Genomic DNA, 17,968 nt, shown 5'->3' with positions numbered 1-17,968 from the left:
TTCCCGTCTCCTGGTCCTCTCTTCATCCAAGGGTTACCCCACCCACATTGTTGAAAGAGCATCTCACCTCAGGCTGGGGCGTGGGTTATTGGGCTTGGCTGGCTCTGTGTTCTCTCTGGTAATAGGTTCTCTGATCCAGACTGCACACCATCGCGATCCTCTCATTTACTTCACCCGGCAACATCGGTCCAGGAACGGCCGGAGAGAAGCAGAGACCGGTGAAGGAAACGGCTGTAACCAGGCAGGCAGACAGGAGCGAGAGGAGCCCGGACTCCGAGAGAGAAACAACGGAACATTGGCTGGGTTTCATCCAGAGGAGGGCGGGAGGAGTTACTGTGAGAGACAGAGAGAGGGAGAGGAGTTACCGAGAGAGAGAATTACCGAGAGAGGGAGGAGAGGAGTTACTGAGGGACAGAGAAAGAGAGAGAGACGTCAGTGTGTGTGAGTGTGAGTGTGAGTGAGAGAGAGAGAGAGAGAGAGAAGAGAGGAGTTACTGAGGGACAGAGAAAGAGAGAGAGGAGTTAATGTGTGTGTGTGTGTGTGTGTGAGTGTGAGAGAGAGAAGTTACAGAGAGAGGAACGAGAGAGTGAAGTTACAGAGGGAGAGAGGAGTTACTGAGGGAGAGGGATGAGTTAGTGGAGGAGAGGGATTACAAAGGGATAGGGGTTATTAGAGGGAGAGGGGTTACAAAGGGGTCACAGAGAGAGGGAGAGGTGTTAAAGTGGGAGAGGAATTCCAGAGGGAGAGCAGTTCCGGGGGGAGAGGGAGTGAAAGTCGAGTCATTCGTTGAATCTTGGGGGAAAAGGAAGACAAGAGTCTAACAAGGAGGGGACTGACTGCTGCGACCTCTCCAGCAAATTGCAGTCACCCCTTCCCCACAGCCTGGTGGAGGCAGTGCTGCCCAGCACAGAGAGCATCCATTCTGCATTTGCCTATCGCCTATAGGCTGGGGACACTGCCCCCTGGAAAGTGCTATGCCCAAGCTGAGCCAGCGTTGGACCCGCTGGTCGTGCCTCAGATCAGCGCTGTGTGCGCTCAGTGTGGTCTTGTTGTGCCAATGGCTGCTGGTCCAGAGAGGAGGGAGCCGGCTGACCCTCAGGCTGGTGAAACCAGGCGCCAGTCCAATGCAGGAACACCTTCTGCTGGTCGAGGAGAACTCCATCTGCTGGCAGATCATCCAGGGGGACAGGCAGGAGGTGGAAAGGACCCTCCTCAACTCCATTACTGTCTCCCTCAAGCACCAAGCCGTCACTGAGGGAGATTATCTGAACATGACCCGAAATTGCAGATCGTTTGTGAGGGCCCGCAAGTATATCACTGTCCCCCTGAGCCCTGAGGAGGAACACTTCCCCTTGGCTTACTCCATGGTCATCCACCAGAGCATTGAGATGTTCGAGAGGCTTCTGCGGAGCATTTTCGCCCCACAGAATGTCTACTGTATCCACGTGGACCGCAAATCCCCGAGTCAATTTCATGCGGCCGTTCGGGCCATCGCTTCGTGTTTCCACAATGTGTTTGTCGCAGCCAAGCTGGAGTGGGTCACCTATGCTGGCTGGAGCAGAGTTCAGACGGATCTCAACTGCATGAAGGAGCTGCTGGAGAGCCCTGTCCCCTGGAGGTACTTCATCAATGTGTGTGGCCAAGACTTCCCCCTGAAGACCAACCGGGAGATAGTCCGCAGCCTCAGAGCTCTGAACGGCTCCAACGTGATTGAGTCGGATCCTGCACCAGGGTTCAAAAAGGTAACCGCCTTCCTGTCTGCTGGGCCTCTCTTCATCCAAGTGTTTTCCATCCTCCCTCCCTCCATCATCTCTCTCTCTCTCTCTCCCCTCCAGTCCTTCACTCCTGCCTGTACAAAGAGAGACAGGGTTGTTAAAACAGTTCAATTGCATGGAGGGAGGTTCAGAATGTACAAAGGAAAAAAGAGGAGTTGGAGAGCTGAGCTGCAAACAGAATAGAAGAGCAATTGACATTTCAGGTCGGAAACATTCATCAGAACCCGGGGAGAGGAAGGGGCTGCAGAATAAATGGGGGTGTGGGGCTGGGGAAAGGTGGGTGGGATGGCGATTGGTGGATGCAGGGAGGAGGTGGCTGTGATTGGTCAGTGGGTGGGGTGGAGCAGATGGGCGAAAGGGAAGATGGTCAGGTGAAAGGGATGGGGTAGAAAGAGAGGGCTGGACCTGGGATAAGGAGGGATATAAACTGATTACGAGAGTATACAGGAATGTCGGTAGGTTAAGAGTGTAGGAGAAAGTGAGGACTACAGATGCTGGAGATCAGAGACAAGAGTGTGGCACTGGAAAAGCACAGCGGGTCAGGCAGCATCTGAAGAATCAATGTTTCGGACATAAGCCCTTCATCAGGAATGAGGCTTGTGGACCAGGGGGCTGAGAGATAAGTGGGATGGGTGTGGGGCTGGGGGTGGAAGGGAGCTGGGAATGTGATAGATGAAGGTATTTGGGGGTGGGGGGTGTGGAAGGTCGAGTGGACAGGTGGAAAGGAAGATGGACCAGTCAGGAGGGTGATGATGAGTTGGAGGCTGGGCACTGCGATAAGTTGGGGTGGGGAAATGATGAAACTAGTGAAATTGACATTGATCCGCCTGGTTGCAGGGTTCCAAGGTGGAATATCCAGGCATCAGCTGGTAAGGGTTTGGTGATGGAGGAGGCCCTGGACCTGCATTCCCTTGGTGGGAGGGGGAGTTAAAGTGTTCAGCCACGGGGTGGTGAGGTTGGTTGGTGTTCTCTGAAACAATCTGCAAGTAAGAGTTCTGTCTCCCCGATGTAGAGGACACCACCTTGGGTGCAATGGATGCAGTAGATGACATTGGTGGAGGTACAAGTATATTTGTCAGATGTGGAAGGATCCTTTGGAGCCTTGGACGGAGGTGTGGGTGCAAGTTTTGCACTTTTCAGAGGCCAGGGAAGGTGCCAGGAGGGGAGGGTGGGTTGGTGGGGTGTGTGGATCTGACAAGGGAGTTGCAGAGGGAATGGTCTCTGAAATGCAGATGGAGTGCAGAGGGAAATATGTCCCTCATGGTGCGGTCTGTTTGTAAGTGGCAGAGGATAATGCAATGTATCCGGATGTTGGTGGGGTAGAAGGTGAGGACCAAGGGGTTCTGTCCCTGTTGCATTGGGAGGGGTGTGGTTCAAGGGTGAAGGTCCAGGAAATGGAGCAGATGCACTGGAGGGCATTGTCAACCATGTGGGAGAAGAAATTGTAGTTTTTATGCTAGGACACCATCTGGGATGTTCTGTGGTGGAATTGGTCCTCCTGGGAACAGTTGCAGCAGAGGCAGAGAAATTGGGAATAAGGGATAGTGTTTTGACAGGGGCAGGGTGGGAGGAGGTGTATTCCAGGTAGCTGTGGGAGTTGGTGGGTTTGTAGTAGATGTCCACGATTAGTCGGTTTGGATGCGAGCAAAAGAGGTACAGGTAGTAAGTTGACAGCTGACACCAAAATTAAAGTGGACAGCGAAGAGGGTTACCTCAGATTACAACAAGATCTGGACCAGATGGGCCAATGGGCTGCAAAGTGGCAGATGGAGTTTAATTCAGATAAATGCGAGGTGCTGCATTTTGGGAAAGCAAATCGTAGCAGGACTTATACACTTAATGGTAAGGTCCTCGGGAGTGTTGCTGAACAAAGAGACCTTGGAGTGCAGGTTCATACATCCTTGAAAGCGGAGTCGCAGGTAAATAGGATAGTGAAGGCAGTGTTTGGTATATGCTCCTTTATTGATCAGACTATGGAGTACAGGAGTTGGGAGGTCATGTTGCGACTGTACAGGACATTGGTTAGGCCACTGTTGTAATATTGCGTGCAATTCTGGTCTCCTTCCTATTGGAAAGATGTTGTGAAACTTGAAAGGATTCCAAAATGATTTACAAGGATGTTGCCAGGGTTGGAGGATTTGAGCTATAGGGAGAGGCTGAACAGGCTGAGGCTGTTTTCCCTGGAGTGTCGGAGGCTGAGGGGTGACCTTATACTGGTTTACAAAATTATGAGGGGTATGGATAGGATAAATTGACAAAGTCTTTTCCCTGGGGTCAGGGAGTCCAGAACTAGAGGGCATAGGTTTCGGATGAGAGGGAAAAGATATAAAAGAGACCTGAGGAGCAACATTTTCATGGAGAGTATGGTACGTGTATGGAATAAGCTGCCAGAGGATGTGGTGGAGGCTGGTACAATTGCAACATTTAAGAGGCATTTGGATGGGTATATGAATAGGAAGGGTTTGGAGGGATATGGGCCGGGTATTGGCAGGTGGAACTGGATTGGGTCGGGATATCTGGTCAGACCGAAGGATCTGTTTCCATGCTGAACATCTCTATGACTATAAGTGGGTACTGCAGATGCTGGAGATTACAGTCAAAATTAGAACAGTGTTGGAAGAGCATAGCAGGACAGGCAGCATTCGAGGAGCAGGAAACCCCAACATCAGGAATAACTTCACAGAGGCCATTATCCAGTCACCAACTCACCCTTTTGTTTACACATGGAGTCCTTGACACAGATCCAGCTTCCTCAGAGCCAGCTCAGAGTGAACAGAACATCTGATCGTCCTGTTTATTTTTTTTTCAGAAGCAGCCTCAGGAGTAGCAATCGAAGTCGTCCCCAGGTGTAGGTAGGCCCAGGCAGCAGCAGCAGGTGTGCAGGCGAGGCCTAGGCTTCAGTAGCAGGAGCAGGCCCAGACTGTAGCAGCAGTGGTGGTAGTAGCTGCCTGTGCAGCTGAGCACACCTTCAAATTAACAGAAATAAGCAGAAAGAAACCCCAGAAAGCAAATCACAACAAACTATGAAAAAAAAATTAAAAATAAACTCCTCAGTAGGAAGACACCAACAGCAGCACATAAGACACACTGAGGCTGTTTTGAAGTCAGTCTCCTCTCCTCAAGAGGATTGAAGAGTCCTTCATATGCTGATCCAGCTTCCCCAGAGCCAGCTCTCAGTGAGCAGATCCCTTGACATGCCTGTTTATTTTTCTTCCACTACCACCCGACAGCAGTCATGCTTATTTTTCCCCGAGTACCCATGTCATGTGTGTAGGTGTCAGATGCAGTGAAAAACAAGTGTGTAAATCTTAATTTAATAACAAGTGTGGGAAATAGAACCTACTCACTTCAATAATTTCAGTCCAAGACAAGATCTGCAGCAGCAGTATCATCTGATGTCCTCTTGCAAGAGTGGTGTCTACAAGGTAGGTGCACAGTACAAAACCTTGATACAATTACATTTCTCTTTCCCTCCTCCCACTACTCTAAACCCAGTGCCCATTCCTCTTGTTTATCTCTTGCCTTATCTGGCCTTGTGCGTAACAGTACAGGTTTTGCTTGGCCATTTCACCATATCCCTCTGTGGTCTATTGTTAGCATATATCCTCCTTCACTGCCATCTGCTTCCTTGCTTGCTAAAGCAACATTTCCTCTCATTCTTCGTCCACACTGAGCCTTATGACCTCTTGATTGTGGTTTTTCTTTTTGCAGAAGCGGGAAACAGATGTTTATAACTGTTTGTACAAGCATATCTAGCTTAACCTACACTCCCCTTCCTCTTTCATGATTCAGCTTTGTGATTTTCGCAGACAACATTTATAATTGCTCCTCACAATTTATATTCCATCACCAGGAAGAAAGGAAACAGACAGTCCTGTTTATTTATATTTTATTAAACAATTCACAGTTTATACAAACGATTACATTTATAGCTGTATACAGAGAAACAGCAATTTTACAAGGGAGGGGAATGACAAAGCCAAGCCCCAAACCCTGACATTCAACCGGGGTTTTCAGGGAAATGAGGACAAAGCTCAAATCCCAGTTTCAATCATTACAAACAGTAACAATGACATTCATACATATGAGACAGTCCACTTATGTAAGAAACAGCGCATACAATACAGACCCTCAAAAAGCCAGCAAGTCTCCCCCCCCACCCCCACCCCAATCCCTCCCGCCTTCCAGCCGCTCTAAGGCAGCCCGCCCCTGCGTACCTTCTGGCTCTCGGTCCGCCCCTACTTACCACTGGGCTCTCATCACCCCAATGCACCGTCCGGCCAGTGGACTATCCCGACACACCTTCCGGCACCTCTAGGACAGCCCGTCCCCTTCCCAGGGACAACAGCGTGCAGGGTAGCCCACAAGCCTTCCGGATCTCAGCCCGCCCCTATGCGCCTTCTGGCTCTTGGCTGCTCTGAGACACCTTCCGACCACCTCTAGGACAGCCCATCCAGATTACCCCTTCTCAGGACGACAGCGCTCAGAATGTCCTACCCACTTACTGGCTCTAGGGGCAACTGGCATCAGGGTGGCGTACCCTCCCTCTGGTTCTCGGGGTGACAGCTTTCAGGACGACCCATGAATGTCCCAGCTCACAGTAAGGCCTGCCAGACCCAGGAACACACAAGACAGTGCAGGTGATAAGCTCAACACGAAACACAATAGAGTTAATTGTGAACAAACAGAGTCCACTGTTTGTCAGAAATAGAGTCCACTGCTAAAAACAGGGTCTACAACCAAGGGCAGAGTCCACTCCCAAAGACAGCAAATGCACACCCCACAGCACACAGGTGTTCAGTCCCCAAGGAGTCCTGGCACATCCTTGGAGAGCCAGGCCCACTCACAGGAACACAGTACATTGTAAAGGTGGTTAACTCACAGGGGTTTTGGTCCACTCCTGAAGGGAAGGTCTTCTCCCAAACTCCAGGATACAGCAAGTGCTCACCTCCCAGCACACACACAGATGGTCAATCTTCAGAGGCCCAGTCTCAGGGCTAGGCCTCCCCACAGTAACAGCTCCTCTGGTAAAATGTATGTCTTCCACAAGGGCTCAGTCCAAACACCAAAAACAGTGAGGGCACATACAAAAAACAAAGAAAACTAGAGTCCAAGGGCTAAGCCCTACCACAATATTAACATTGTCCTTTTCTCAAAAGTGAAGAAAAGAATAACACACAGACTGTAACCAGTCAGTGAAACAACAATCACCTAATGAGAACTGAGTTACACCTGAAACACATTATGTACATCAGGAGTTTAACAATCAGTCCTCCCTAAAGGAATGCCAGTTAACAAACTGGCTAAATAATTCAGCCAGTTCATGAATCAGGTTTCCCCCACACAAAAAACAAGCAGAAACCAACAGTAACACACTGACTGTGACCCAGCCAGCACAGAGTCAGTCCCCAAAATTGAGAAGACCGCTGAATCTCCTGTTTATAAATTTTATTAAACAGTTACAAAATAGTTTACAAAAACAGTTAACATTTACAACTGTATACAAGAGATAGCAATTTTACAAGGGAGAGGAGCATTCCCCTGTTTTTTTTAATTTTATTAAACAAGTACAAAAAAGAGGTTACAGCACAACAGTTAACATTTACAGCTGTATACAACAGCAATTTTACAAGGGAGAGGAGCAGCAAAGCTAGGCCTCAAGCCCTACTGTTCAACCAGTTTACAGGGAATTGAGGACAAACCACAAATCCCAGTTTCAAATATGAAAAGACAGCAACAATGATATTTATGCTTAAGACAATCCAGTTACATTAAAAAGTGCAGACAATACAGACCCAGCAAGCCCCCGTCCCTCCCACCTTCCGACCACTCTAAGGCAGCCCGCCCCTACGCGCCTTCCGGCTCTCGGTCCGCCCTGACACACCTTTCAACCACCTCTATGACTGTCCGCCCCAGTACCCACCTGGGGTGACAGCGCTGAGGATGGCTGCACACCTTCTAGCTCTCGGTCTGCCCCTACGTACCATTGGGCTCTCACCCACCCCGATCTGGCCAGTGGCCTATCCTGGCACACCTTTCGACCACCTCTAGGACAGCCTGTCCCCTTCCCTGGGATGACAGCGTGCAGGGCAGCCCACAAGCCTTCTGGATCTTAGCCCGCCCCTACGCGCTTTCTGGCTCTCGGCTGCTCTGACACAGCTTTCGACCACCTCTAGGACAGCCCGTCCCGATTACCCCTTTTCAGGATGACAGTGCTCAGAACGGTCTACCCACCATCTAGCTCTCGGGGAAACTGTCATCAGGGTGGCCTACCCACTATCCGGCTTTCGGGACAGCCTACCAACCTTCAGGTTCACAGGATGGCCTACCCACTCGCCGGCTCTCGGGGTGACAGCTTTCAGGAGGACCCATGAGCCTCCCAGCTCACAGTAAGACCTGCCGGACCCAGGGACATGCAAGACAGTGCAGGTGATAAGCCCAACAAACTATATGACAGTTAATTACCAACAAACAGAGTCCTTTCTAGTCCAGAGTCCATTAGTACAGACATTTTTCTTCAAAATGTAGAGCCCATTTCCAGGCCTGAGGGGTGGAGAGAGTGCCATACAAGGCCTTGATGAGACCACATCAGAATCAGTCTGTACATTTTTCTCTCATTTAAAACATAAAATAATTACATTGACAGGAAGTTTCAACTGCCTTTTTCCTGGGATGAAGGGTTTATCTTATGAAGGAAGGTTGATCAAATTGGCTTTTACACATTTAAGTTTGCAAATCTGAGAGATCTTTTTGAAATGTATAAATTTCTCTGAGGGGACATGATAAGGTGGTTGATGGGACATTGCTTTCTCTTGTAGGTTTGACAAGATGTTCTGTAGAATAACATATCGTCAGAGTCCTACAGCACCGAAACATACCCTTTCGTCCAATTCATCCATGCCAACCAGGTATCCTAATTGGAACTAGTCTCATTATCCTGTATTTGTTCCATATCCCTCTAAACTTGTCCTATTTATGTCATCTGTTAAATCTTGTAATTGTACCCACTACAACAATTGTTTTTGGCAACTTGCTCCGTATTTGCACCACCCTCAGGTCTCACCTTAAACCTATGCCCTCTGGGTTTGGCCTCCCCCATCCTGGGGCTATTCACTTTTATTGATTTCCCCCACAATTTTATAAACCTCTATATGGTCACCCTTCACCCTCCAATACTCCGGTGAGAAAAGTCTTACCTATCTAGCCTCTCCTTATAACTAAAACCCTGCAGTCCTGGCAACATCTTTGTAAATCTATTCTGCATCCTTTGCAGTTTAACAACACCCTTCCAACAGCAGGGCGATCACTCCAAAAGTGACCTCACCAATGCCTTGCAGAATTATTTTCCCCTGAGAGGGTTGTTGCACTGTGTAAATCTCTTCTGTACGAAGTTGTGAAGGCTGAGTTGATGAAGTTATGAAAGGGTGAGCAAGGTGACCTTTTTTTAAAAAAAGATAAGGACCCCGGGGCAACCGATAGAAATGTGGAATTGAAATTGCAACCAGAAGAGCAGTGACCTTGAATGGTGGAGCAGACTTGAAGGGACGAATGGCTGACTTTTGCTATGATATTGGTGGAGACAGGTTATGCCTTAGTTCATGTAAAGAGTAGAGAGTTTTCTGACCTCTCAGCTAAGGAAAGGGCTTTGGTGTCCCTCCTGATAACATGAACCTTGAAGTTAATCTCCCTCTGCGCCAGTCACAGAATTAAAGAATTCTTGCGGAAGGATGCCCTTAAGCCCATCATGTCTGTAATTATTCCACATCGAGTACCAATTTCCTGCATTTCCACACTCAACTCTGGCAACATCCTTGTAAATCTTTTCTGAACCTTTTCAAGTTTCACAACATCCTTCCTATAGCAGGATGACCAGAATTGCATGCTGTATTCCAGAAATTGCCAAACCAATGTCCTGTTCAGCCACAGCATGACCTCCCAACTCCTACACACAATGCACTGACCAATAATGACAAGCGTGGCAAACACCTTCTTCACTACTCTGTCTATCTGCGACTCCATTTTCAAGAAACTATGAATCTGCATTCCAAGATCTCTTGTTTCATCATCACTCCCCAGACTTTACCATGAAGTGTATTATTCCTGCCCTGATTTGCCAAACCAAAATGGAGCACCTCACATTTATCGACATTAAACTCCATCTGACACTTCTCGGCCTATTAGCCCATCTGATCAAGATCCCGTTGTACTCTGAGGTTGAGTTGAAATATTACTCTGGATGGAGGTTTGCTCGTTGAGCTGGAAGGTTCATTTTCAGATGTTTTGTCACCATACCAGGCAACATCTTCAGTGAACCTTCCGGCTCAGCGAGCAAAGCTACATCTAGAACCCCAACCTGAGCTACAAACCTTCTCAAACCTTGCTGATATATTACTGTCATGTATAATCGAGTTACAGTAAAAAATGTTGTCTTATGTGCTTTACAGACAGATATTGATAGGTTAAGTTGGCAAAAATGTTGGCAAATGGAGTGCAATGTGGGAAAATGTGAAGTTGTTCATTTGGAAGGGAAATCAAAAGAATAGAATATTCTTTAAATGGAGAAAGCTTCAGAAAGCTGCAACACAAAGGGACTTGGGGCAACTAGTGAATGAAACATGGAAAGATTGCACACAGGGGCAGCAGGTAATTGGGAAGACTAATGGAATATTCGATGAAAACAGAAATTTCTGGAGAGACTCAGCAGGTCGGGTAGCATTCATGGAGAGAAAACAGAGTCAATGTTTTGAGTCTGGTGACCTTTCTTCAGAACTGAAGTGGAATGTTTGCCCTTATTTGAAGGGGGGTTGGAGTATAAAAGTCAGGAGGTCTTACTGCAACTGTGCAAGGTGCTTGTGAGAGCACATCCGGAGTACTGTGAGCACTTCTGGTCACCTTATTTAAGAATACATGTTGTTTCATTGGAGGAAGTTAAGAGAAAATGTTCAGTGGGATTGCCCCCATTATGGAGGGATTGTCTTAAAAACAAAGGGCTAAACAGGATTCTACTCACTGGAGTTTAGAAGAATGAGAGGTAACCTCATTGAAATGGACAGGATTAAGGGGCTTGACTGGATAAATGCTGAAAGGATGTTTCTCCTCATGGGAGAGTCCAGGACCAGGGGGGTATTGTCTCAGAATAAAGGGGCACCAGTTTAGGACTGAGATGAGGTGGAATTTCTTCTCTCAGAAGGTTGTGAATCTTTGGAATTCCTTGCCACAGAGAGCTGTCCTTGTATATATTTAAGGCTCAGATGGATAGATTCTTGTTCAGTTGGGGAATTAAGCGTTACAGGGATAGGGCAAGAACATGGACTTGAGGAATGTTGAATCAGCCACGATCCTAGTGAAGCTGGCTTGAGGGACCAAATGGCCGACTCCTGTCCCGACTTGTTAATGGTCTTACATTTACTGATGAACCTGTTCAAAGACATTATCGCACAACTCTGGAGCAGAAGCGACTTGAACCTGTGTCTCCAAGGCTCACACCGCATAGATCCTAGTTTACTTTATATCATGCACTTGTCATTCATGCTGGTATTATGGCTGCAATTCGCACCAACCTGCCTTAGATCAAAGTAATGAAGCGAAGCCAGTGCAGGTTTTCAAAAAGTAAGTCTCCAACCTCGTATCATGCATTGATGTGAGAATTTGAATGCAGAGAATGTTGTCTGAACTGGATTCAATGAAGTGTTTCACTAGGCACTAGATAAAAACGGCTGGACAACAAAATTGACAATACAAGCCCTGATTCATGGATCTTGTTTTGAACGAGAGGTTGGTAGGTTGGTAGATGGGAATGATCCACACAGCTGGGACATATAAACATCAAGACCCGGAGCAGGAGAAGATTATTTGGCCCTCCATGAGGCCCACCATACTATATGATCCTGTCTAACCCTCTATCTCAATGCCATACTACCACTTTCTCCCTATGCCTTTGATGCTTTTGAAACCTAAATATTTGTTAATCGCATTCTTGGATATATTCAATGACTCAAATTCCACAGCTTTCTGTGGTACAGAATTCCATAACTTCACTATCCTGTAAGTTAAATGTTTCCGCATCTCAGCCCTAAATAGACGACTGCTTTTATTCAATATGTCAGTGATATCAATCTTGGAGTATGTGGCAAAATGCCCATATTCGGGGCAATGATAAACCTGGAGGATTGGCAAATGGTGAGGATGATGTGAATTGTCCAGAGTCACCACAATGAACAGACAGCATCCAGTCAGAGGGGAATACAGAAGAGTGTAAGGTGATATGTTTTGGGAGAAGGATGTGGAGAGGTAATAGAAATGTAATGGCACAATCGTAAAGAGTGCGAAGGATTAGAGGGATCTGGCGATAAACATTCATCAACATTAGAAGATGGGGGAGGCCATAAGAGGGTAGAAAAGCAGAAGGCTTCATAAATAGAGGCATTGATGCCAATAAATGGTTGAGTTATGCTGCATGTCGAATTGTTTAGCCACAGTTGGATTGTTGTGGTCATTTCCGGTGACTAAAACGATGTGAGGGCCCTCAGGACAGGGAGGAGATTTCGCAGAATGGTGCCAGGGTTTAAGTTGGATGGCTCAGTTGGAAAGGTCAACGATGCTCCCATTGGAACAAAGGAGATTGGGGTAAGGTTTATTCAATGGGTACAGGGTGAGCACTCGCTAATAAAGACAAGGAAATATACTTCACTGTTCACCGATTGTACAAGTGCAATGGAATGCAGATGAAAGATTTTGGGTTAAAGGCCTGGTAGGGAGATCTGAGGAATTGAAACGCAAATGAAGCCTAAACTACATTTGTATGAGATGATGGCAAGTTCCGATGTAAGTTGAATGAAAAAAAAAGATCTGCTCCCATACATACAAGGAACAAGAGTAGACCATTGGCCCGTTTGATCCTGTTCCACCATCCACATTCCTGCATACCATCGATAATCTATCCTTTCCTTGGTAACCAAGGATCCATATCTGAAAATGTGTTGCTGGAAAAGCGCAGCAGGTCAGGCAGCATCCAAGAACAGGAGAATCGATGTTTCGATGTTCCTGAAGAAGGGCTCATGCCCGAAACGTCGATTCTCCTGTTCCTTGGATGCTGCCTGACCTGCTGCGCTTTTCCAGCAACACATTTTCAGCTCTGATCTCCAGCATCTGCAGTCCTCACTTTCTCCTCAAGGAACCATATCTCCCATGCATGATACCACAAGGACCGAGGATAAAAGATATCTTTTGACACAATGTAAATAAAGTGTCTTGTGTCTTGTGGAAGGGGTGGCACAGTGGCTCAGTGGTTAGCACTGTTGCCTCACAGCACCAAAGACCTGGGTTCGATTCCAGACTTGGGCGACTGTCTGTGTGGAGTTTGCACATTCTCCCCATGTCTGCGTGGGTTTCCTCCGGGTGCTCTGTTTTCCTGCCACAATCCACAAAGATGTGCAGGCCAGGTAGATTTGTCGTACTAAATTGCCCATAGTGTTCGGGTGCATTAGTCAGGGGTAAATATCGGGTAGGGTAATGGGTGTGGATGGGTTGCTCTTCAGAGGATTGGTGTGGACTTGTTGGGCCAAATGGCCTGTTTCCATACTGTAGAGAATCTAATGTGTGGTGTCCTTCACTCTGAGGGAGGAGCTTTGGATTCAAGTCCTACTCCAGGAGCTGATGACCATAGGAAGGTGTCTTCATTGCTATTGTGAGACACTCAAGAGTATGGGCCAAGTGCTGCAAAATAGGATGAGAATAGCTCGGAGCTTGTCTTTTTGACCAGTGCAGACACGATGGGCTGAAGGGCAACTTATTATTTTGGTGCTCTAAACCTCAATAACCAGAGAGCATGGAGTCATAACATCATACAGTATGGAACAGACCCTTCAGTTCAACCTGTCTGCACTGACCAGTCATCCCAATCTGACCAAGTCCCATTTGCCAGCCTTTGGCACATATCTCTCTCACCTATTCCTATTAATGTTCACATCTAGACGCCCTTTAAATATTGTCATTGTACCAGCCGCCTCCACCACCTCTTGGTAGCTCATTCCAGGCACACATCACCCACTGCGTGAAAACGTAACCCCTCAGGTCTTTCCCCTCTCACCTTAAACCTATGCTTCTAGTTTTGGACTCCCCTATCCTTGGGAAAAGACCTTTGGCTATACAGCCGACGTGGAAGGAATCAAAATGGGGCAAGAACAGAAAAGGAGGTCAGCTAAACAATTCTGAGCAGCAACAGAAAAGTGCAGCCAAGCATGTATGCAAGCGAGCTAGCTTACTGAAACTGGCTCCAGTTAAGTGAGAAGGCAGGAAGACCGAAACAACACTCAACAGGTGTTGTAGAAGTCTAAGGTCAATGATCTAATGCTGAACGTCATATACCTAGATCAGGATCTGATTGATCAGTTGTGTTGCTAAGGCTTGGGAATCAAAATGTAATTCGTGAAAGGGGAACGCCGATTTGTGTGTAAAAGTATGATTGCAACTGCCTGTTTCAGACTCTCCAGGCAAGGGTGGGCTTTGACCCGGCTGGTTGAGTCTTCTTGCATGTATGTGATAAAGGAAGCTGTGTGAAGTGTACTATCATCCGGCTGATCATTTCAACATCTATCCATGCTCCTCCAGATTTTATGAACTTCTGTAAGGATACCCCTCAGCATCCGACACTCCAGGGAAAATAGCCCCAGCCTATTCAACCTCTTACTGTAGCTCAAACCCTCCAATCTCGGCAACATCCTGGTAAATCTTTTCTGCACCCTCTCAAGTTTAACAACATCCTTTCTTTCGAAGGGTGACCAGAAGTGTATGCAGTATTTTAAAAGTGGCCTCACCAATGTCCTCGACAGACAATAGATCACACTTGGTAATGGCAAAGGCATATCAGAGATAGTCAAAGATACTCCTACTTATAGACAATAGGTGCAGGAGTAGGCCATTCGGCCCTTCGAGCCAGCACCACCATTCATTATGATCATGGCTAATCATCCACAATCAGTATCCTGTTCCTGCCTTATCCCCATAACCCTTGATTCCACTATCTTTCAGAGCTCTATCCATCTCTGTTACAGCTGCAACATTACATCCCAACTCCTATACTCAATGCACTGACCAATGAAGGTAAAGGTATCAAATACCTACTTCACCATCCTGTCTATCTGCAATGCAACTTTCAAAGAACTATATCCCTGCACACCATGTTCTTCTCTCTAAGGCAAAAGCTCTGTGTTCAAGTCCCATTCCAGGAGTTGATGACCACAGGAAAGTGTCTCCATTGCACTGGTGAGGCATGAAAGACAATGTTCCCAGTGCTGGAAAATGAGACTAGAGTAGCAAGGAGCCTGTTTTGCCAGTGCAGACATGATGGGCTGAAGGATTTATTTTTCTGGTGCTCTCAACCTTTATGACCAGAGGGCACAGCTTGAAGTATATTTTTGGAGCCAGATGCACTGGGAGTGTTTGAGGATGAGTTTTATGTTTGCTCAGCGAATGAGCATTGGGAGATGGTTTAGGAGGCAGGGATATGGGGAAATAGGCAGGTGACTGGCAATAGGCAATAGGAGTGAGAAAGGCCTGAGGGGCTGAATGGCCTTGTTCTCCACTGTAAGGTGAGTAACTGAGAGAAGGAGTGTGCATGGATCTTGCTGGAGCTGGGGGCGAGGAGAGTGCAGAGGAGTTGGGGAGGGAAAAAGCCATAGGCGAAGTTGAAAAGCTATCATTTCTACTTTCTCGTCTCTCTCACTCTCTCTTGTGCTTGCCTTTTAGAAACGTTGGCAATACCACCATGATACCCTCGACCAAGTCGTCTTGACGGCGCAACTGAAAGATCAGCCGAACATCAGCACCTCCATCTTCATGGGCAGCGCCTACTTCATGGCCTCCAGAGAGTTTGTCGGCCATGTGTTTGACAGTGCCGAGATCCAGGCCTTCCTCAAGTGGTCAGAGGACACCTACAGCCCGGACGAGCATGTGTGGGCTACCCTGCACAGAATACCCAATGTACCCGGCTCCATCCCATACACCCAAGGAGCCACCAGGACACTTGGCCGGGCAGAAAGTGGTCCTTTGAGGCTGGTGATGTTGAGAGGGGTGCCCTATACCCTCCCTGCACGGGAAGGTATCGCCACTTGGTTTGTGTGTATGGGGCAGGAGATCTACAGTGGGTGGTCCGTCAGAGATATTTTTTTGCAAATAAGTTTGACCCCAACATGGACAACACTGCAGTACAGTGCATGGAGGAATATCTCCGAAACAGGACACTTGGTAAAACTGGGGCTGGGTTGGAGGTTGGGACAGATTAAACCTCAGTGATGGTGGTAGGGGTGGTGGGTGAGACATCGGAAACACTGAGAGACTGGGCACTGTCAAACTGGGCACTGTGAGACTGTATACTATAACACTGGCTGCTGTGGAGGCCAGGCACAGTGAGACTGCATGCTGTAACATGGCCACTGTAACACTAGACAGTGTGAGGCTGGGCACTATCGTGTTGGGCACTGTGGAGATTGGATACCTTAATACTATCCACTGTAACACTGGGCACTGTGAGACTTAGCACTGTAACATTAGTTACTGTGAGAGTCAAATGTGTGGTGCTGGAAAATCACGGCAGGTCAGGCAGCATCCGAGGAGCAGGAGAACCGATGTTTCAGGTATAAGCCCTTCATCAGGAACGTGGAGGACGAAGGGGGTTGAGAGATAAATAGAGTGAGGGTGGGGCTTTTGGGGAAGGTAGCTGAAAAGGTGCTCGTTAAATCCAGCTGGGGGGGTGATTGTGATTGGTCGGTGGGGAAGGTCGAACATATAGTTAGGCAGGAAGATGGTCAGGTCAAGAGGGGAGAGCCGACTTGGAGGGTTGGATCTGGGATGAGGTGGGGGGAAGAGGAGAGATTTGGAAACTAGTAATGTCAATGTTGATGCCATGTGGTTGAGGGTCCCAAGGCAGAAGATGAGGTGTTCTTCCTCCAGTCATCAGATAGCTTGGATTTGGTGGTGCAGGAAGTGTCATTGTGGAGTGGGAGGGGGAGTTGAAGTGGTTGGCCACAGGTCGATGGGGTTATTTGTGCCCAGTCTCACAGGGACACATCCACCAATAATACTCAACACTGCACAAGTGGACACTGCATTACTGGAACACTGCACGAGTGGGCACTGCATTCCTGGAACACTGCACTAGTGGGCACTGCATTTCTGGAACACTGCACGAGTGAGCACTGCATGACTGGAACACTGCACGAGTGGACACTGCATTACTGGAACACTGCACGAGTGGGCACTGTACAGCTGGACACTGTAAGATCAGTGTTGTGACCATCACTATTTTTTTATTTTTCTCATTTTGGTTAGGAACTGTGAGTCCAAATTGAGAATTGAAGTTTGAACAGTGGCTAGTTCTTCTTTAAAAAAAAAACTAGAGAGACAAAAGACTGATGTTTGCTGTTAGGATCTGGCCAGGAAAGATAATGCAGGTGAATTACTGCTCTCTGAACACAGCAGACTTTTCAGCACCGAGATGTAGTTCTGCTCAGGTACTGACAGCTGGATGGATATTGAATGGGTCAGTCAGTAAGAGGAATGCTGCCGGGCAGGTAACCACAGAGAATGGTGAGAAAGAAAGCAAAAACCATGAGTGACCTCGCTCTGACTGGATTTTGGGCTTGGAGGAAGTGCTTCTTTGGAAGTTGCTGGACTGGTCTGGTCTTCTTTTTGGTTTGACTTTGTCTAGTTATTTCCCCAGTTGTTAACTTGTTAAAAGGTCTGAGATAAGAATGTGAGTCTTTGGGAATGAGTATTAGTCTCCACAGGTCTGCAGAATTTGTTCGCATTGACTGGTGACTTTAAGTTCAAACATGCCTGTAATACAACCCAGCATCAAAGGATTTCATGATGGCCTACTATTTATCATTGAAACTGTTATCAACTGGCAAATTAAAATTTTAAACAAGTTTATCTCTTAATTGTCTGCTGGTGTGCGAATTGGAGGGGTGCGTGGGTTCATGATCATCTGTGTTCTGCTAAAGTGACATAATCAGAAATTAACAATTTATTAAGTTATAAACTTGATATCCAAGATCTGTTATTTGTAAATTCTGGTAAGGAACAATTGAACGATTTTGAGGGTCATTGAATGGTTGAATGTCACTGTGTTGCAAATCCAGTGATCGGGAGGTTGGTTTTGGTTCAGCTTCATTTTCCTGTGTCACTCCGGACAC

At 47.3% G+C, this 17,968-nt stretch overlaps 1 pseudogene; it reads left to right on the top strand.

Annotated features, from left to right (window-relative positions):
• The first annotated feature begins 771 nt into the window (after positions 1 to 771).
• On the top strand, positions 772 to 16,084 carry LOC148146045 (beta-1,3-galactosyl-O-glycosyl-glycoprotein beta-1,6-N-acetylglucosaminyltransferase 3-like; annotated as a pseudogene).
• Positions 16,085 to 17,968: the final 1,884 nt, after the last annotated feature.

Source organism: Chiloscyllium plagiosum, unplaced genomic scaffold, assembly GCF_037043375.1.
Source record: "Chiloscyllium plagiosum isolate Xiang-an unplaced genomic scaffold, Cpla_swu_hap1 HiC_scaffold_22, whole genome shotgun sequence".
In the NCBI taxonomy this organism is placed as follows: Eukaryota; Metazoa; Chordata; class Chondrichthyes; order Orectolobiformes; family Hemiscylliidae; genus Chiloscyllium; species Chiloscyllium plagiosum.
Note: the sequence above shows the minus strand (reverse complement) of the source record. Positions and strands in the feature narration are given on the sequence as shown.